The sequence below is a fragment of the Melanerpes formicivorus genome, unplaced genomic scaffold (genome assembly GCF_026170545.1).
Source record: "Melanerpes formicivorus ecotype bairdi unplaced genomic scaffold, bMelFor1.0.p_v2 SCAF_26, whole genome shotgun sequence".
In the NCBI taxonomy this organism is placed as follows: domain Eukaryota; kingdom Metazoa; phylum Chordata; class Aves; order Piciformes; family Picidae; genus Melanerpes; species Melanerpes formicivorus.
The window spans coordinates 12,021,649-12,042,134 of NW_027142378.1; the positions used below are offsets into that span (position 1 = coordinate 12,021,649).

The 20,486-nt window shown below is 55.5% G+C and overlaps 1 long non-coding RNA gene across 1 annotated transcript; it reads left to right on the forward strand.

Annotated features, from left to right (window-relative positions):
- Positions 1-6,610: 6,610 nt before the first annotated feature.
- LOC137448854 (uncharacterized) lies at positions 6,611-12,685 on the forward strand. The gene is made up of 3 exons (XR_010989242.1): positions 6,611-7,079; positions 9,002-9,088; positions 11,196-12,685. It is a non-coding gene; the product is annotated as an uncharacterized lncRNA (long non-coding RNA).
- The last annotated feature ends 7,801 nt before the right edge of the window (positions 12,686-20,486 follow it).

The following is a 20,486-nucleotide window of genomic DNA, read 5'->3' on the forward strand; positions in this document are numbered from 1 at the left end:
CTCTGTGCCTCACAGAAGCTGTTTAAAGAGAGGCTGAGGGAGCTGGGGCTGCTTAGCCTGGGGAAGAGGAGGCTCAGGGGAGACCTTATTGCTCTCTCCAACTCCCTGCAGGGAGGTTGTAGCCAGGTGGGGGTTGGTCTCTTCTCCCAGGCACCCAGCACCAGAACAAGAGGACACAGTCTCAAGCTGTGCCAGGGGAGGTTTAGGCTGGGTGTTAAGAAGAAATTCTTCCCAGCAAGAGAGGTTGGCCCTTGGGATGTGCTGCCCAGGGAGGTGGTGGAGTCCCCATCCCTGGAGGTGTTTAGGCAAAGACTGGATGTGGCCCTTGGAGCCATGGTTTAGTTAGCCATGAGGTGTTGGGTGAATGGTTGGACTGGATGATCTCTGAGGTCTTTTCCAACGAGGTTGGCTCTGTGGAAGTCACTGAAAGGACCAGAAGTTACACATCTTAGCTGCAGCTATGAAACACAAGGCCAGCCATGGCAGGCAGCATGAACCATGCAGCATGGTTGGGGTCTCAGTTCAGCCTTCTCTCACTGCCCTCTGCCAGCCTGCTCCAGCTGTAGAGCTGCAGTGATTTGGCAGCCAAGCATCTTCCTTGATGTGGTTTGGGTAGAAAAGCCTCTGAGGGTTTTTCCAACCAGGATAGGTTTTGTTAGTACAGTCACAGGATGCTAGGGGTTGGAAGTGACCTCTGGAGATCATCAAGTCCAACACCCTGCCAGAGCAGGACCAGAGAATCTAGTGCAGGCCTGGAGGACAGAGGTGTTCCCTCTGTTGCTTGCAGGTCCCTGAGGGTCTCAGGGGAGCTCCAGAGTGTCCAGCACAGGCTACTAAGAGAAGCAAATATGCTGGCAGGAGGCTTGGATTGACTATGAGAGCAGTGCTGCTGGGACACTCAACTCCAAATGTTAGCAGGTACAGAGGAGCACAGGATGTTAGGGGCTGGAAGGGACCCAAAGAGATCACAGAGTCCAACCTCCCTGACAGGTCACACAGAACACATCCAGGTGGGGCTGGGAAGGCTCCAGAGCAGGAGACTCCACAACCTCTCTGGGCAGCCTGCTCCAGGGCTCTGGCACCCTCACAGTGCAGAAGTTCCTCCTCATGCTGAGCTGGAACCTCCTGTGCTGCAGTTTCCATCCACTGCCCCTTGTCCTGTCCCAGGGTGCAGCTGAGCAGAGCCTGTCCCCTCCCTCCTGACCCCCAGCCCTCAGCTATTGATAGCCATTGATCAGATCCCCTCTCAGTCTTCTCCTCTGCAGACTGCACAGCCCCAGGGCTCTCAGCCTCTCCTCACAGGGCAGTGCTGCAGTCCCTCCAGCATCCTGGCAGCTCTCTGCTGGACTCTGGGCTGCTGCCTGGCATGGTCACCTGCACTGGGACAAGCTATTCCCAGATTGTGGGGGTTTGTTGCAGCTCCACTTTTCCCTCCCATGGGTAGGGTGTCCCAGCCCTTCACCCCTCAGCCATGAGCTCTGCCTTCTGCAGCCTGGCCCTTGCCTAATCGAGGGAGTCAGCTTTCCTGTTGTTACTGTGGAGGCTGCAATAAATAGCACATCCATCCCTCCATTTATCTGCTGCTTGAGACCCAGCCTGCAGTGCCAGCAGTAATTACTCTGTTCCTATATTTAGAGATCATCAGCACCTCATGAATATCAAATTGTGCTGCTATTATCTCTGCACAATATGGGCCAGTCTCCTATCAGTGTAAACATTTATAGCTGTGTTTATTGGTGGGGAGCCCAAAATAGACAAGGCTGAGCAGGAGTGTGCTGCTGTTTGCTGACTGGGGAGGGCAGGGGGAGAGGAGGGAGAGCCAGCTGAAAGGCTGACAGCACCAAGCACATCTGGGTTCACTTCTGGGCCCCTCACTGCAAGAAGGACATGGAGGTGATGGAGTGCATTCAAAGAGGAGCCACAAAGCTGGGAAGGGTCTGGAGAGGAGAGCAGGGCTGGTGAGGAGGCAGTGAGGGAGCTGGGGTGGTTTAGTCTGGAGAAGAGGAGGCTGAGGGGAGACCTCGTGGCTCTCTGACAGCTCCCTGAAAGGAGGCTGGAGTGAGGTGGGGGTTGGCCTCTTCTCTCTAGTATGAGGTGATAGAATGAGAGGAAATGGCCTGGAATTGTGCCAGGGCTAGGTTGGAGATTAGGAAACATTTCTTTGCTGCAGGAGTGGTCAGGGACTGGCAGAGGCTGCCCAGGGAGGTGGTGGAGTCCCCACCCCTGGAGATGTTCAAGCAACCTGTGGCCATGGCAGCGTGGGGCATGGCTTAATGGCCATGGTGGTGTTAGGTCAGTGACTGGATTCCATGATCCTGGAGGTCCCTTCCAACCAGAATGATTCTATGATTGTAGGACACAGTGCACTCTGTCCTTGCCAGCAGCTTTGGGTCTGGCTGGGTGCCAGCACCAGAAGGGTTTATGGATGGTGATGTGCAGTGGTGGCTGTTGTGATGTGCAATGGATACTGTTGTGTTTGGGTGATGGTTGGGCTCCATGACCCCAAAGGCCTTTCCCAAACAAAGCAATTCCATGATTCTAGCAGCAGTGTGCCCTGGGAACTCTACCTGGGGGCACCACCACTAGGAGCAAGTGCAGAGGGGCTGCTGAGCCCAAGCACCATCTTCCATCCTCAGCACCAGGCTGCCCTCTGCACAGACGTTCTGCCCCACAAGCAAACTCCTTCAGACACTTCCTCAGGGTTTGTTTTCAGCCTCTTCCCATGCCTGGGGGCAGGTGATGTTGACAGTCCCAGTCTGACTGGTTTGGTACATCACAGAAACTCAATTTCCACGTGAATTGTACTGCCAGTAGTGGCTGGCTGAGGGGAAAGGGTTGATGTCTGCTCTCTGTGCCAGGGAATGGCTGTGTTTTGAGGGTGTTTGGCCTCTCCAGGCAGTGCATGCTGCTGGCTTGAAATGAAACTCTGCTCTGAGCCCAGGCAAATGGCAGGATGCAGGGCCAGGGGGTGGGGAGGGACTGCTGGTAAACCTGAAGGGCATGGGTGAATGCCAGTGGAGCTTTGCACTCGCTTGCTTGGGAGTTGTTTGCCTGATGGACATGCCACACTGCTCTGAGGAGGGTTGAGCTCAACCTCTGTCAAACAGCCGAGGCTCTGTGGCTCTGCCTGCCTCCCCACAGACCTTTTCCCCCTGTGAGTCTCCAGCTGAGAAGGCTCCCAGGGGGTGCTCACTCCCTGTCATCCTCTTTCAGAGCTGTCAGGATGCTCCAGCAGCTCAGCCTTTGGCATGGCTTGCCAAGCCCTGCTTGCCCTGGTGTGGCCCCAGCCATGCATGCTGCTTCCCATCCGGGTTCAGGCCTCCCCCCCACAGGAGCCTTACTGGCATCAATAACTGCAGTGCCTGACTGAGTGACCTCCTTCTTGCCCTCACATTGGCCTGGAGCTATTGCTCTGGAACCTTTACTTTGCAGCTCTGGTGCCACCTGGGCACGGCTAGGCAGAGCCACCTCCTGGCAGGACCATAAGCCAAGCTCTCAACCTGCTGGCCAGGTACTTGCCTCTGTCCATGCCCACTGATCAATGATATCTACCCAGCCTGCAGGCTGAGAGTGAGGCTGCACAGCTCAGTGCCCAGCTCTTCCCACCCAGTAGGGTGTAGCTGTGCTTCACAGCAGCTCTTTGTGGGGCTGCTGGAGGGCAGCTCAGATAAAATTGTGGCTGGTTCATTGCCAGCTATTGGGAGCAGCTAGGCAGGCAGTGTCCATGGAACTCAGGAGTGAGCAGATGAGCTTCCTCGAGGCAGATGAGTGCCTGGTGGGACTAGGGGGCAGCAGGAAAAGGTTGTGAGCAGAGCTGATGCTGTGAAAGTGCAGGTCCTGTTATCCCACAGTGTGTTACCCCAAGGCATTGGCATGTCCATGCTCAAGCTCATCACAGAATGTCAGGGCTTGGAGGGGATCTCCAGAGATCATCCAGTCCAACCCCCCTGCCAGAGCAGGATCACTCAGGACAGGGCACACAGAACACATCCAGATGGGGCTGGAGAGGCTCCAGAGGAGACTTCACAACCTCTCTGGGCAGCCTGCTCCAGGGCTCTGGGAGCCTCACAGTGCAGAAGTTCCTCCTCATGCTGAGCTGGAACCTCCTGTGTTCCAGCTTGTACCTGATGTTCCTTGTCCCATCACTGGGCACCACTGAAAAGATCCTGGCACCTTCAAATTGACACCCACCCCTCAGATATTGATAGGCATTGATCAGATCCCCTCTCAGCCTTCCCTTCTCCAGGCTAAACAGCCCCAGGGCTCTCAGTCTCTCTTCACGGGGGAGATGTTCAAGTCCATTCATCTACCTCATACCTCTCCATTGGACTCTGCAGTAGATCTCTGTCCCTCTAGAGTCAGGGAGCCCAGAACTGGGCTGGGGAGGTGGTGGAGTCACTATCATTGGGGGTGTTCAGGAGGAGACTTGATGGGGTGCTTGGTGCCATGGGTTAGTTGTTTAGGTGGTGTTGGGTTGGTTGATGGGTTGGACACGATGACCTTGAAGGTCTCTTCCAACCTGGTCTGGTCTGTTCTGTTCCATTCTGTTCTAACTGGACACATCCTTTAGTTTCTAGTTCACAAGACCACAACCAGGCTCCACCACTGCAATTCCTGCTCCAGACAGGAAAAAGTCAGTAAATAAGGCTGGCTGCTTACCAACTCCTTGTCCCCTGTGTGGGTGCTGTAACACAGCCACCCAACAGTTCCTGTCCTGGCTGATTTCTAGAACCAGCTCTCTTCAGAGAAAGCTCTGCCAGAAAGGACATGACTAAGCAAGAGAGGAAGCTCAGCTGCAGCAGAATGTGAGTGAAACAGACAAGAGCCATCAGGTAACCTCACGCTTTCTGTTCCGCAGGGCCAACACCTCCAGCCTGCTCTCTGCGGCTTTGGAGGGACCTCGCTGGCTCCAGCACAGCTGCCCAGAGAGGCAAGCAGGAGGGAGAAGCTGTGGGGCTCTGCACAGCACCCACTGCTCTCCTGCCTGGCCCAAGGGGAGGTGTCCCCGGGGCTGGAGCGGGCTCGTGGCGCTGCCGCACCACCGGCCAGCTGCCTGTGTTTGGTTTGGAACAGCGGCGCTCGCCGAACACAGCCTGAACTTCTCCCTGTAATCCTGCCCTGCATCTCCTCCAGGCCAGATTGGAGAGGCCTGTGGAAAAAATTCCTGGCTATTTTCAGAAAGAGATAAAAGCACTCAGATTGCAGAGTGCAAATCTCAGCTGGAAACGGCTGGAAAAATCCATCCAGCGCCACTGTCGCTGACCCCCGAGGCCTCCCCGAGCCACGACGCTCCGTCGCCTCTGCTGCTCCCCCTCTGCTGCCTCCCCCTCCATCCCCTGCTCCCAGCATCTGCAAGATGTCAGCCTTGCAGCCCACTGTTTGTCCCATGCAGGGCGAGGAGGAAGGTGTTTAAGGACACTGAAGCCCTGGAGTGTGTCCAGAGGTAAGCAACCAAGCTGGTGAAGGGTCTTGAACACAAGGCTTAGAATCATAGAGTCACAGAGCTGTCAGGGCTGGAAGGGACCCCAAGGCTCAGCCAGCTCCAACCCCCTGCCATGCCCAGGGACACCTCACACCACAGCAGGTTGCTCACAGCCACCTCCAGCCTGGCTGCAAACACCTCCAGGCAGGAGGCTTCCACCACCTCCCTGCAGGTCTTAGAAGGGGCAGCTGAGGGAGCTGGGGTTGTTCAGCCTGGAGAAGAGGAGGCTGAGGGGAGATCTCATTTCCCTCTACAGCTCTCTCAAAGGAGGCTGGAGCCAGATGGGGGTTGGTCTCTTCTCACATGCAGCAAGTGACAGGACAAGGGGAAAGAGCCTGAAGCTGTGCCAGGGGAGGCTCAGGTTGGAGATGAGGAGGTTTTTTCCCAGAAAGGGTCCTCGTGCATTGGAGCAGGCTGCCCAGGGAGGTGCTGGAGCCACTGCTCTTGGAGGTATGCATGGATGTGGTGCTGAGGGACATGGTCTAGTGGCAGTGGCTTGGCAGTAGTGATGGGATTGGGAGCTCTAGGTGAGCAGTCACCGTCCCTGGAGGCGTTCAAGAGGGGATTGGATGTGGCATTTGGTGCCATGGTCTGGTCATGGGGTCTGTGTTGATAGGTTGGACTCGATGATCCTCGAGGTCTCTTCCAACCTTAGTTATACTGTGATACTGTGACTTGATCTGAAAGCTCTTCCAACATCAGCAGTTCTGTGGTTCCCTGCTTACATGGAAGAGTGGAGCCTGTGGGGCTTATGATTGACCTTGCTGCTCGAGACTCTTGGTGAGATCTTGCCAGGGCATCGTTTGTGGGGCTCCCAGATCTTGGCAGAGCTCTTGTGTGCTGAGGAAGAAGGGCTCTCCACCATGAAAACAAAAGGGCCAGGACTCCACCTCACTGCCCACGCTCACCTCAGGGCTGTGCTCACTTCTACACGGGGAGATGGGTACTGTGTGGTCCCCACCCACTGCTGGAGCTCCCACAGCAGGCTTTAGCTCCACTTAGGTGTTCAAGAGAGTGAAGATAGGAGGCAGGAGATTGCTGCTCCTTTAGAAGGGCTGTGTGCTTGGGGTAGCTCCTGAGGGGCCTGAGGAATTCCTGCTCGTGGTGGATTAGATGCCCTCTTGACAGGCAGAATCTCCAACCCAACTGCAGCAAGCCCTGCTTCTCACCCCTGTTTCACTGGTGGATGACAGGCTGAGCCTTCATAACCAATGGCAAGGAAGAAGGCATCCAGGTGGAGGGTGGCTTTGGAAAGATTAACCTTGACAGAGCTGATTTGGTTTTGTTTTGCTTTTCATTTGAGACTCAGTTTTTCTGTCTGTGGTGTTCAGGGCAGAGCAGAGCTGCTGAGGGCAGAGCTGCTGAGGGCAGAGCTGAGATGCTGATAGCTCATCAAAATGTTGAAGAGTGATCCCTTTGGGGTTAACCCAGCTGACAATCACCACACTTCTGCCTCCCTCTGACAAAACTGAGCTGAATCCTGGAATCACAGAAGCACAGAATGTGAGGGGATGGAAGGGACCTCTCAAGCTCCTCCAGCCCAACACCCCTGCCAGAGCAGGATCTCCTAGACCAGATTGCACAGGAACACGTCCAGGTGGGTTTTGAATGTCTCCAAGGAGGTTCTGGCAACTCATTTTGGAGCTAAGGGTGCTTCAGGTGTCTGTCTGCTTCAGAATGATGAGCAGGATGTGAAGATGTAGAGGTGGCAGAGGGAGGTGTTGGAGAGAGTGGCTGCTGTGAGGATGAGTGCACAGCTCAGGACAAGAACACTGCTGGGTGTTGCCTCTAGCCCTGCTCAACATCAAGGAGCTGGGAGAACCATCTCACATCACTGGGAAACTCATTCATCCACCCACTTGGTAAGAGTGATGAGAGGCTTCATCCTCCTCTGTCTGGTGTCTGGTCCCTTCCAGTGCTGATGATTCTGTGATTCTATCATCTTCTCATACCTGCTCTGCTCCAAAGGCATGCCATAAAGTGGGCTGGAGCAGTGCTGCTTCTTCTGCCTCTGCCTGTAGGCTGTGTGAGGAGGGAAGTGTGTGGCAAGCACAGTGCAAGAGGGTTGCTAACTGGGTGTGGGCTGATGACACTCCTGCCCTGCAGCCTCATGCCACACAACCCAATTCATCATCAGTGTGTGCTGTCACCAGGTCCCTGGTAACAGCTGAGTCCTCTTCCAGCAGTAGCACTGGCAGCAAAGTTGGGGTCCTCTGTTGCCACCTTGAGTAGGACTACTCACTGACCCTGGGTGGGGTGCTGGAGCCACAGGGCTCTCCCTGGGAGAGAGGGGGGAAGGAGGTGGCCCCTGCCAAGGGATCTGCCTTGTGCTCATTAGCTGGCTGTGTATTGCCATGCCTGCTCCTGCCTGGCTTTATGGCTGCACTCCCTCTTGCCCAATAAAGAGCTGGGAATGCAAGTGAGTGGTGGAACTCCAGCTCCTTAAGAGCTCTCAGGGAGGGTATGTTTAGTTTTCCCAGGTTTCTAAGTGGAGGTTGGAATTCAGCTCCTTATCAAGAGGGGCCAGGGGGCTATTAAATGCAGGTATTTTCTGTGCTGTTCAGCACCTGGCAGAAAGGTTAAGCTGATTACATCAGAGGCATTTTCTCATTCTCCTGCTTCCATTGTGAACCTGAGGTTTGTGCTGCAGGGACAAACTGGTCTGACTGCTGGGAAAGGCAGCCTGATGTAGCCACAGCTCACTGCTTGGACTCACCAGGTGACAGAGAGGCCCCCGTGGGAGGCTGGGCATGTGGGAGAGAGAAACGTGGCAGGAAGGAGTTGATTCTGTGACCACACAGCTCCAGATCACAGAGTGGTCTGGGTTGGAAGGGACCTCCAAAGCTCACCCAGTCCAACCCCCTCACAGTCAGCAGGGACATCCTCAGCTAGAGCAGGTTGCTCAGAGCCCTGTCCAGCCTCACCTTGAATATCTCCAGGGATGGAGCCTCAACCACCTCCCTGGGCAGCCTGTGCCAGTGTTCCACCCCCCTCCTGGTGCAGAACTTGTTCCTCACATCACAGGGCAGTGAGCTGGCAGGCACTGGGACAGAGGTGCACAAGAGTTATTCAGTCTGGAAGAGAGAAGGTTCTGAGGAGACCTCATTGTGGCCTTCCAGGATCTGCAGGGGGCTGCAGGAAAGCTGGGGAGGGACTTGTGAGGGTGTCAGGGAGGGATAGGACTGGGGGGGATGGAGCAGAACTAGAAGTGAGGAGCTTGAGATTGGCTGTGAGGAAGAAGTTGTTGCCCATGAGGGTGGTGAGAGCCTGGCACAGGCTGCCCAGGGAGGTGGTGGAAGCCTCCTGCCTGGAGGTGTTTGCAGCCAGGCTGGAGGTGGCTGTGAGCAACCTGCTGTGGTGTGAGGTGTCCCTGCCCATGGCAGGGGGTTGGAGCTGGATGCTATTTGAGGTCCCTCCCATTGCTGCTGATTCTATGGCCTTGTGGCTTAGACCTTGGCTTGGTAGGAACAGTGAGAGCAATTTTTGTGCTGTGCTAATAGCTCTTTCCCTTCTTCCTAGTGCTCCAGGTGTGTTTTTGGGAGCTTCCATTGAGAGAATGATGAAGAGGGAGGAAGAGAAGGGAGCCAGGAGTGACAGAGAGGCCAGGTTTGTGACACTCAAGATGAGCCTTCCTGTTCTCCAACAAATTCGTGCCCCTCTAGCAGGTGCCCCAATGTGCTTAGCCACCCTCTTGAGCCCTGTAGCATGGCTGAGGCAGACTGGAGGCTGTGGCCTTTTGTGACTTTTACTTGTGCAATATTCAGTAATTTATTCATTGATTTTCTTGCTCTGAGTGCCTCAGACCTTGGGCAAGCTGAGCTGTGGGCCAGGCCTCAGTGGGAGCTGCTGGCACCAGGATTTTCCTGGAAAGCAGCAGGGCTATTTCTTATCTCCATCCAAAGCCAGCCTGCCCAGAAGTGACAGTGGCAAAAGAAAGATTTGGTAGGTGAGGGGATACTTGGCCTCTCCTGGTAGCAGTTAGTCTTGCTTTCTGCTAACACCAGGCTGCCAATGGCATCCAGCTCTGGAGTGACAGGGAACACTCCCTGTGGCTTGCAGTGGACATTTTGCCATCCTCCAAACAAAGCAGAGGGAAAATCCACCTTGATTCTGTTTGGCCTTGAAACCATGCAACTGATTGCAAAACACTTCAGCAGGAGGCTGCCAGGTCTGAGCCAAGGTCAGAGTAACCTCCCCAGACACTCCCACTGGTTGGATTAGGCTTTCCATCCCTCTGACAAGAGCAGGGCCACCAGAGCTGCCTGCCAGCGCGGAGAAGGAAGTCTCCTGCTCTGGAGCCTTCCCAGCCCCATCTGGATGTGCTCCTCTGCTGGATTCTCTGTGCTGGATTCTGTGGCCCTGCTCTGGCAGGGGGCTTGGACTCCATGATCTCTGGAGGTCCCTTCCAGGCTGTGATCCTGTGATCCCATAATTCCTGGTCAGTAGGGAACTGGCCTGCAGCCAGCCCGGCGGGTCGAGCGGCAGGCGCTGCAGAGCCCTGCAAGGAGAGGAGCGGGTCCAGGCGCTGCTCACAACGGTGCAAAGCTCCCCTTGGCACAAGCAATGCTTTGCATTTCATGCAGGGGAGGGGAGAGCACACCCCTGAGGAGCAAGCTGAGAGAGCTGGCAGACCTTGCTCAGTGCCTTAGCTGGGGGCTCCTTGCCTTGAAGCCAGCTTTTGCCGGCCGAGGCGCAGATGCTCTCCGAACCGCAGCGCCATGCGAAGCCTCCATCTTGGTTAACCTTTCAGCATTCACACTCCAGGAATTATCCTCTCCTGCAGACATGCTGACAAAGCTGCTTGTTGATTGCTCACAGCATGTCAGAGCTGCTGCTTTTGCCTTGGAAAGCCACAGGCCTGCTTTTTACTCCCGGAGCTGGCTCGGGCTGCTCCGTGCGAGGCTCAGCTGCTGGGCTGCGCTCCCCTGGAATGCTGGATCTTGTCCACCAGCAGCCAGAGCAGAGGCTCAGCCTGAGCCTGCATTTCATAGGGCAGGGCATACACTTTGTTCCCTTAGGGCCCTGAAATCTAAACTAGCACAGAAAGCACAGGTGGAGTCCTACAGACCTGTCCAACCTGTCCCACTCTGCCCTGCTGAGACCTCACCTGGAATCTTGCATCCAGCTCTGGGCTGCCCAGCTCAGGAGGGACAGGGATCTGCTGGGGAGAGTCCAACAGAGAGCTGCCAGGATGCTGAAGGGACTGCAGCACTGCCCTGTGAGGAGAGGCTGAGAGCCCTGGGGCTGTGCAGTCTGCAGAGGAGAAGACTGAGAGGGGATCTGATCAATGTCTATCAATAGCTGAGGGCTGGGGGGCAGGAGGGAGGGGACAGGCTCTGCTCAGCTGCACCCTGGGATAGGACAAGGGGCAGTGGATGGCAACTCCAGCACAGGAGGTTCCAGCTCAGCATGAGGAGGAACTTCTGCACTGTGAGGGTGCCAGAGCCCTGGAGCAGGCTGCCCAGAGAGGTTGTGGAGTCTCCTGCTCTGGAGCCTTTCCAGCCCCACCTGGATGTGTTCTGTGTGCCCTGTGCTGGATTCTCTGCTCCTGCTCTGGCAGGGGGTTGGACTTGAGGATCTCCTCAGGTCCTCCCAACCCCTGACATCCTGTGCTCCTGTGAGCATTACCTCTGGCTGCACATCCAAGCCTTCATTCCAGTCCAGGACAAGCAAGAGCTGAGTTTCTGATGAAGGCTCAATTTCTGTCTTGCAGGAGCAGTCCTGAGCCTTGCCATCTGATCTCCCCAGCTAAAGCCTCTCCTGGCAAACCTGTCCTGCTGACAGCAGTACTGCGAGGCAGCAGAGAGGATGCAGCACGAGAGCTGCCTGGGGCTTCTGCAAATGCTCTGAAGCCACTCAGCAGTGGGCAAGGAAACCTTTTGCCTGCCCAAGGACAGCAAATGGTCCAGGCAGAAACAGGGCAGCTGCTCACAGTGAGCAGAGAGAAGGCAGCTGGAAGGGACCAAGAGCTTCAGGTCCAGCACAGCAGTAGCCAGAGGTGTAGCCATTTGTGCCAGGGAGGAACAGGGTGATAGCAGCACTCCTAGTAAATGAGGCAGGTGTGCTTGAAGGAGCAGGACACATCCTCCACAGCATGGGGTCCCTCCAGATGTGTTTGAAGGAGCAGGACACATCCTCCACAGGATGGGGATCCTTCCAGATGTGCTTGAAGGAGCAGGACACATCCTCCACAGCATGGGATCCCTCCAGATGTGCTTGAAGGAGCAGGACACATCCTCCACAGCATGGGGGTCCCTCCAGATGTGCTTGAAGGAGCAGGACACATCCTCCACAGCATGGGATCCCTCCAGATGTGCTTGAAGGAGCAGGGCACATCCTCCACAGCATGGGGATCCCTCCAGATGTGCTTGAAGGAGCAGGACACATCCTCCACAGCATGGGGGTCCCTCCAGATGTGTTTGAAGGAGCAGGACACATCCTCCACAGCATGGGGTCCCTCCAGATGTGCTTGAAGGAGCAGGACACATCCTCCACAGGATGGGGATCCCTCCAGATGTGCTTGAAGGAGCAGGACACATCCTCCACAGGATGGGGATCCCTCCAGATGTGCTTGAAGGAGCAGGACACATCCTCCACAGGATGGGGATCCCTCCAGATGTGCTTGAAGGAGCAGGACACATCCTCCACAGGATGGGGATCCCTCCAGATGTGCTTGAAGGAGCAGGACATATCCTCCACAGGATGGGGTCCCTCTGCATCCAGTAATGGTGCCCAGGGCTGAGCTGCTACCCCCATGGTAACCCCAAAGGGGTCAGTCTAGCCATGAGAAGCAGTGGGAGGTGGTGGGTCTTTCACCCCTGGGAAACCAACAAGTGGTTGAAGAAGCCTCTTGAGAGGGCAGGAAGCTCCTGAGGGTCTGCAGTGCTGATGACAAAGAGCAGCTTGGTCACAAGGGCCACAGGCAGGTGCTTACTGCTGCCCTTTCTTGCTCCCCAGCAGCCCCTGGCTCTGCCTCAGCCTGGCAGGCCCCTGTGGATCTCCCCCACCTCTTGAAGCTTCTTCTCCTGTCTTTGATTTGCCTCACACTGAATCTCTCCAGGTGACTGCACACAAGACTTCTGTTGGTGTTTCACTGCTGTTGTTGTTTCTGCTGTGCAAGTCCCATGTCCTTTATCAGGGTTTTGCTCTTCCTGTGAGGAACAATCTCTGGAAACTTGGACAGGATCCTTTGGCTGCCACTGGACAAGGTAATAAAGTCCTGGGAACCCAAAATGCTTCTCTGCTGTTTTCACCAAACCTCTTCTCCCATCTTGACAGAGACACCAATGTGCTTCCCTGCTCTGCTCTCTTTCCTGATTCAGGGACAGTTTCTTCCCCACTTGCCAGCTTGCTCCTCTCCAGCAGACCCAGGCATCTGAGAGGCTGTGACCAAGTGCTCAGAGGGCTCTGCAGATGCTGCTGCTGCTCCCAGCCACACTCCTGGCTCTCCCTGCAGCTGCAAGGCAGCCACTGCTTTCCTTATTGCTCCAAACTGTCCATCCACCACCTCATGGGAAAATACTTCCCTCCTCTAAAGCCTTTGAAGTGCCTGTAGGGCTGCACTGTAGAAGTGCAGTAGTGTCAGTAACCTTCTCTGTGGGGCAGCTTTGAGGCGTGGCTGATGCCAGGCTGGCTCCTCTCTGACCCCCATCCACTCTCCTGCTGCTGCTCTGGTGTCCCAGTGTCTCCCCTTGGGCTCTGGTTTCCCACTGTTCCTCCTCAGGCTCCTACCCAGACCTGGGGGAACAACTGCCCTGCTCTCTCTGGCAGCAGCTTTGGATTCCAAAGTCCTGCTGCTGCTTTCTCCACACCTCTGCTGGCTGTGCCTGCATTGGAGTCCCAGTACATGTTTCCAGAGGCCCCAGGGTGACTGGTATGATATCCAAGCCCCTTTTCCTGGCATCCCTACAGGAGCCCATCCACAAATGCAGCTATTTCCTTGTGAGTATGACAGGAGCCTTCCTGGGAGGGCATTGTAACCTTTAGCCTTCTGACTCTTTCAGGTCAGCTTTCACAAACCAGTTATAGTAGGACCCTAGGAGCAGTCAAGTAGTAAGCTGAAGGAGAGCATGCTCAGGTGGTGGGAAGGCTGCAGCTCCTGCTGGGAGTGACATAGCTGCATGAGGTGTGCTGCTCTGACCTGCTTTCTCTGCCACAGCACTTTCCTTTTAGTAGGTGAGTTAAATGGTTGTGTTCCTCTTGTTTCCTGTCATGCCACAACCCCTCCTGGCAGTGAGATCAAAGGCTGCCAAAGCAGCAGGCACTGGAACCAGGGTAGGAGCTGCCACCAAACGTGCTGGTGACAGCAAGCTCAAGGATACAAACTGGTGAGACTTCCCTGTGCCCTCCCTCCTCCTCTCTTTGCCCCTGCCCTCCCTCCTCCTCTCTTTGCCCCTGCCCTCCCTCCTCCTCTCTTTGCCCCTGCCCTCCCTCCTCCTCTCTTTGCCCCTGCCCGCCCTCCTCCTCTCTTTGCCCCTGCCCGCCCTCCTCCTCTCTTCTCTTCCCCCTGCCCTCCCTCCTCCTCTCTTCTCTTCCCCCTGCCCTCCCTCCTCCTCTCTTCTCTTCCCCCTGCCCTCCCTCCTCCTCTCTTCTCTTGCCCCTGCCCTCCCTCCTCTCCTGAAGGTTCTAGGTCCACATCTTTCTTGCTCTATGTGAAGAGCTGCCAGGTTTCATGCCAGAGGTGACTGCATCTCAGAGAGAAGCAAATGTTCTGCTGCACTGCTGCCAGACACTGACCTCATGTGCATGAGCCTTGGCTTTTCAGAGGGCTCCACTGAACTGTGGTGGTGCAGCTCCAGCCTGGACCCAGCCTAAAAGAGACTTGAGCCTACTCCACTATGCCTTCAGCACTCCAAAACTGCAAAGCACCCCTCCCATAGCAATGCACCCCGAGACTCTGGCATCCTGTTAACTCCTGCCTCACACAAGGCTCTCTCACAGCCAATTATTTAGACAAGAAGTGGTGACTAATGAGAGCAATTGGTGGGAAACATGCTGCTCCCAAGTGACCAGCAGCAAGCTGCTGCTGACTGACATTAGAGTGACCTCTCTCCAAAGAGGAGCAGTTGGAAGCTCCACTTTGCACAGCACTGATCATATTTAGCAACAAAACACACACCCCCACCCCTGGCACCTGCCATTTCTTACTGCCTTGCTCTGGTCCCTCTGCAAGAGCAAGGAGACTGCCAGGCAGCAACCACTTACTTGTTTATACACAGAGGAGATGTGATTTAAACACTTGAGCAGTGTGGCCTTACAAACCTGGGGGACAGAACACTGACTGCACTGCAGGGAGCAGTCCCCAGGCTGCTCAGGAGGTGGATCAGAGGGCTTTCACAGATCCTTTCCATCTCTGAGTCCTGATGAATGGAATTTCCCAGTGTTGCAAAATGAGAGGGGGACGTTGAAAGAGGCTGGGGAGGGCTGCACTGTGAAATCTTTGCACTACAAACAGAACAACAAATGGCAGCCTGGGGTTTTATTGCCCCTGTGGGGAGCTGCCTGTGAACCAAGCAGCAGCTAAATCACACCAACAGTGCTGAATTAAATCCATCTCCTCTTTAGCTTTGGGGGGAGTGTGTGTGTGTTTAAAAAACCCAAGCTCAGTAATTTATTGCATTGCCTCTCATGGCTGTACCTGCAGCTGGCTTTCAAATCTGAGAGCAAAAGCAGTTAAGCTCCCAGCGTTTCCCAAGTCAGCCAGCAGGGCAGGGAGGGGATTCTGCCCCTCTGCTCCTCTCTGCTGAGACCACAGCTGCAGCTCTGGGGCCAGCTCTGGAGCCTCTGTGCCAGGAAGGATCTGGAGGTGCTGGAAGGCGTCCAGAGAAGGGCCAGGAGGATGAGCAGAGGGCTGGAGCTGCTCTGCTGTGAGGACAGACTGAGGGAGTTGGGGTTGTGCAGGCTGGAGAGGAGAAGGCTCCCAGGAGACCTCATTGTGGCCTTCCAGGAGCTGCAGGGGGCTGCAAGAAAGCTGGGGAGGGACTTGTGAGGGTGTCAGGGAGGGACAGGACTGGGGGGGATGGAGCAAAACTAGAAGTGGGGAGATTGAGATTGGATGTGAGGAAGAAGTTGTTGCCCATGAGGGTGGTGAGAGCCTGGCACAGGCTGCCCAGGGAGGTGGTGGAAGCCTCCTGCCTGGAGGTGTTTGCAGCCAGGCTGGAGGTGGCTGTGAGCAACCTGCTGTGGTGTGAGGTGTCCCTGCCCATGGCAGGGGGTTGGAGCTGGCTGAGCCTTGAGCTCCCTTCCAATGCTGCTGATTCTGTGACCATGTGGCTTAGACCTTGGCTTGGTAGGAACAAGGAGAGCAATTTTTGTGCTGTGCTTGAGGTCCCTTCCAGCCCTAACAATTCTGATTCTAAAGCCATTGTATCACCTGTGCCAGCTGCTCTGTTTGTGGGACAGCAAACCCTTCACTGTTTGCTGTTCACTGGGCTGTGCATAGGAATGAGCTCTGTTTGTCCCCAGAGCTCCACACCTACCTTACTGGCACCAGAAACGTTACACCAGCTTAACTCTGCTCAAAGCTTTCCGTGCTGTCACTGCCTCCCTCGTTGTGGTTCGGTGACTGTAACCTCTGCTGGCTGCTGTGCTGACACTCTTTGGAGCCAGGACCTCTCCCTCTGAAATTCCCTTAAAAACTTACCAAACAAATACCTCTGCAAGTGGAGCTCAGGCACGCTGTGAGCAGCCAGCAAGGCTCCACACCTCCAGGGGCTGTGGGCTCGGGGATCTGCCTGCCGCTGCAAGCAGATGGGGAGGTGACAATCCTTCCCTGGGCTCAGCACAGCTCTGACTCAAACCCTCCCCAAAAAGCAGGAAAATGAGGGTGAGGAGGTGAATGATCCAGACCCCAAACAGCAGCTCTTCCCACAGGCAGTGGAACTTGCTTAGAGACACCCAGCAGACAGGGAAAGCCAGCTGGCTGCGGGGTGCTGCAGGCTCAGCAGTGAGCTGTGCCCTGAGGAGGGTTAGGGCTGAACCATCCTGAAGGACCTGAGGAGAACACAGGGCAGAGGCTCTCACAGTGGTGTCTGCCCTGCTCTCTGGGGTGGACACCCTCTGGGCTGAGCCATCCTGAAGGACCTGAGGAGAACACAGGGCAGAGGCTCTCACAGGGGTGTCTGCCCTGCACTCTGGGGTGGACACCCTCTGGGCTGAGCCATCCTGAAGGGCCTGAGGAGAACACAGGGCAGAGGCTCTCACAGGGGTGTCTGCCCTGCTCTCTGGGGTGGACACCCTCTGGGCTGAGCCATCCTGAAGGACCTGAGGAGAGCACAGGGCAGAGGCTCTCACAGTGGTGTCTGCCCTGCTCTCTGGGGTGGACACCCTCTGGGCTGAGCCATCCTGAAGGGCCTGAGGAGAACACAGGGCAGAGGCTCTCACAGTGGTGTCTGCCCTGCTCTCTGGGGTGGACACCCTCTGGGCTGAGCCATCCTGAAGGACCTGAGGAGAACACAGGGCAGAGGCTCTCACAGGGGTGTCTGCCCTGCTCTCTGGGCTGAGCCATCCTGAAGGACCTGAGGAGAGCACAGGGCAGAGGCTCTCACAGTGGTGTCTGCCCTGCTCTCTGGGGTGGACACCCTCTGGGCTGAGCCATCCTAAAGCACTGGAGGAGGACACAGGGCAGAGGCTCTCACAGGGGTGTCTGCCCTGCTCTCTGGGGTGGGGGAGCCTTTGGGGAAAGCATCTCATAACCTCCCACTCCTTGCACCTATGATCACTTCTCATCTTTCCCTTTCTGTCACACCAGCCTTTCCTTTTCTTCTTCCCTCTCCTTCATTTTACCACTTTATAACATCTCTGGGGCTAATTCTGCAATTGCTTATATGGTGTAGGGCCATTAGGAAAGCATTTAACACCTTCTGGTGTGGTTTAGGAGGTGGAAAGAGCCACCTGACCAGCAGGCTCTCTGCAGACCCATAAGTAGCTTGTGGGTCACAGTTTGAAAACCACTCTATTATGCAAGCATCAGCCCAGGCCATTTAGCTCCTAGAGACTCTCCTTGTTTCAGTGACTGAGGCTTCTGCAAGGAGCAGGAAGGGCTTTGCAGAAGTTTTTAAGGCCAGGCTGGAGGTGGCTGTGAGCAACCTGCTGTGGTGTGAGGTGTCCCTGCCCATGGCAGGGGGTTGGAGCTGGCTGAGCCTTGAGCTCCCTTCCAGCCCTGACAGCTCTGTGGTTCTATGAACCTGTGCTTTCTTTGTGCTGTTTTTGGGGGGATTTTTGGCACTTCTAGGGTGGTGTGGACCTCTGGATGTCAACTGGGCCAGCCCCCACTGCTGGGGCAGGTTTGCCTAGAGCAGGCTGCACAGGACTGCATCCAGGTGGGTTTTGGGAGCTGAGGTTGTTTAGCCTGGAGAAGAGGAGACTCAGAGGGACATTATCACACTCTACAACTGCCTGAAGGGAAGTTGTAATAAGGTGAGGGTTGGGCTCTTCTCCCAGGCAATGTGTGGCAGGATGAGAGGGCATGGCCTGCAGCTGTGCCAGGGCAGGTTTAGGTTGGGTGTTAGGAAGCACTTCCTCGTGGAAAGGGCAATTAGACACCGGGATGGGCTGCCCAGGGAGGTGGTGGAGTTGCTGTCCCTGGAGGTGTTTAAGGCAAGACTGGCTGTGGCACTTGGTGACATGGTCTGGTCTGTGTGGTGGTGCTAGGGCATAGGCTGGGCTGGATGAGCTCAGAGGTCTGTTCCAGCCCCAATGATTCTGTGACTCTGTGCAATCCATGTGCTCTCTTATTTCCAGCATGCCAAAAGCTTGACTTCAGCTTCAGCTGGCAGTGCTCTGTGGAGGTAATGCCAGTCCCCCTCTGCTGCTTTAGCAAAGCCCTCTGCAATGCACATCCCTTTCCAGGCAGCTCCTTTTTGCTGAATGCTGAACATTCTTTTCCTCCCCTCACTGTTGTCTTTGGCTGTTGGCTTCGTTCTTTCCACTTCCACAACATCTGTAGGGGCATTCTGAGTGCCTGCACTTCCCTTGAGCAGGCCTTGTGCTTTCTAACAAAATGGGGACAGGAGCTCCCCTTAGGTGAGTCCAGCCTTGGGTACAGGGCTGGAAAGCAGCAGGTGCTTGTCTGCCTGCCTGGGTGAGCTGCAGCTGAGAACTCAACTCTCCTCTGTCTCTTCTAGTACAATGCCATGGTGAGTGGTTGGACCAATCCTTGTTACCAATCCAGGCTGGGGGGTGAGGTGACAGAAAGCAGCCTTGCAGAGAAGGACTTGGGGGTGCTGGTGGGGGAGAAGCTGTGCAGGAGCCAGCAAAGGGCACTGGCAGCCCAGAAGGCCAGTGGCAGCCTGGGCTGCACCCAAAGCAGTGTGGCCAGCAGCTTGAATGAGGAGATTCTGCCACTCTGCTCTGCTCTGGGGAGACTGCAGCTGGAGGACTGCCTCCAGCCCTGGTGCCCTCAGCACAGCAAGGACATGGACCTGATGGAGCAGGTCCGCAGGAGGGCCATGAAAATCATTGTGGGGCTGGAGCACCTCTGCTACAAAGACAGGCCAAGGGAGTTGGAGCTGTTCAGCCTGGAGAAGAGAAGGCTCTGAGGAGACCTAATTGTGGCCCTCCAGTATCTACAGGGGGCTACAAGAAGGCTGGGGAGGGACTGTCTCCAAAGGCCTCCAGTGACAGGACGAGGGGCAATGGTTTGAAACTAGAGCAGAGCAGGTTTAGATTGGATGTTGGGAACAGGTTCTTTACCATGAAGGTGGTGGAACACTGGCACAGCTTGCCCAGGGAGGTAGCTGAGGCCCCATCCATGGAGATATTCAAGGTCAGGCTGGGCAAGGCTTTGAGCAACCTGCTCTAGAGGCGGCTGTCCCTGCTGACTGTGTGGGGGTTGGACCATATGGCCTTTGGAGGTCCCTTCCAACCACAACCACCCCATGAGTCTATGAATGGTTGAAAAGATGTCACATTCTTCTTCAGCTTGCTGCATGCCCAGCTGAGAGGCAAAGTGCTCTCCCTACAAAGAGCACAGAATTGCTTTGGGTCCCTAAGGAGCACAGGAATAAAGCCAGTCATTGTCTGTCTGAGCAAATTGCTTTCTCCACAGTTGTAATTAAAGTATCTTAACTGGAAGTTGGTGCAGCCAGGTGCTGGTGTTGCAAGGAGAGCTGCACAGGGTTTCACACTGGATTAGGAGCTTTGATTAGTGTCTCCCTGACAGCACTCTCAGCGAGAGGAGAGCATCATCACTGCTGCTGCACTGACAGGGAGAGTGAAGTGCTTTGTCCTTGCCCCAGTGGAGAGGCTCCTTATGCACAACAGACCTTCAGTGACTGACAGCATGCTGAATCAATGCTAATGAAATCCACGTGTCTGATTCCATTAGACACAAGCCAATGACCAAATCTGTGCCTAAGCCTGGCTCTAGCCAGACCCAGACTCTTGAGAAACCAAAGGGGTCCCTCCTGAGCCTCGTGGCTCGGCGGGAGGTTTCCCTGAGTGTTTGGATTGGTTCCATCAGGCACTAACCATTGATTAAGTCTGAGATGAAGACATAATTTAGCCACCTCTGAGCTCCACCAGGAGCTTAGGAAGCAAGGAGCTCCATTTTTGAAGCTTGTGGGTCAATAGGAGGGTCTCCTTTACCCTTTTGTGGGGGGGTCTCTGTGTAAATCATTCTAAATGGATTCCAACCTGATGTTCCTGTGCATGCTTCCTCCATGTAGTGAATGACAGAGTGAACCTCACTGCAGCACTCTGCTAGGCTGCACTGTCACAAGCTCACACTACAATCACTTTTGCTAACACCTTTGATGCTAATTGGGGTCTCAGGTAGTGATAGGACTGGGGGGGATGGAGCAAAACTAGAAGTGGGGAGATTGAGATTGGATGTGAGGAAGAAGTTGTTGTCCATGAGGGTGGTGAGAGCCTGGCACAGGCTGCCCAGGGAGGTGGTGGAAGCCTCACCCCTGGAGGTGTTTAAGGCTGGACTGGACAGGGGCTCTGAGCAACCTGCTGTGGTGTGAGGTGTCCCTGCCCATGGCAGGGGGTTGGAATTAGATGA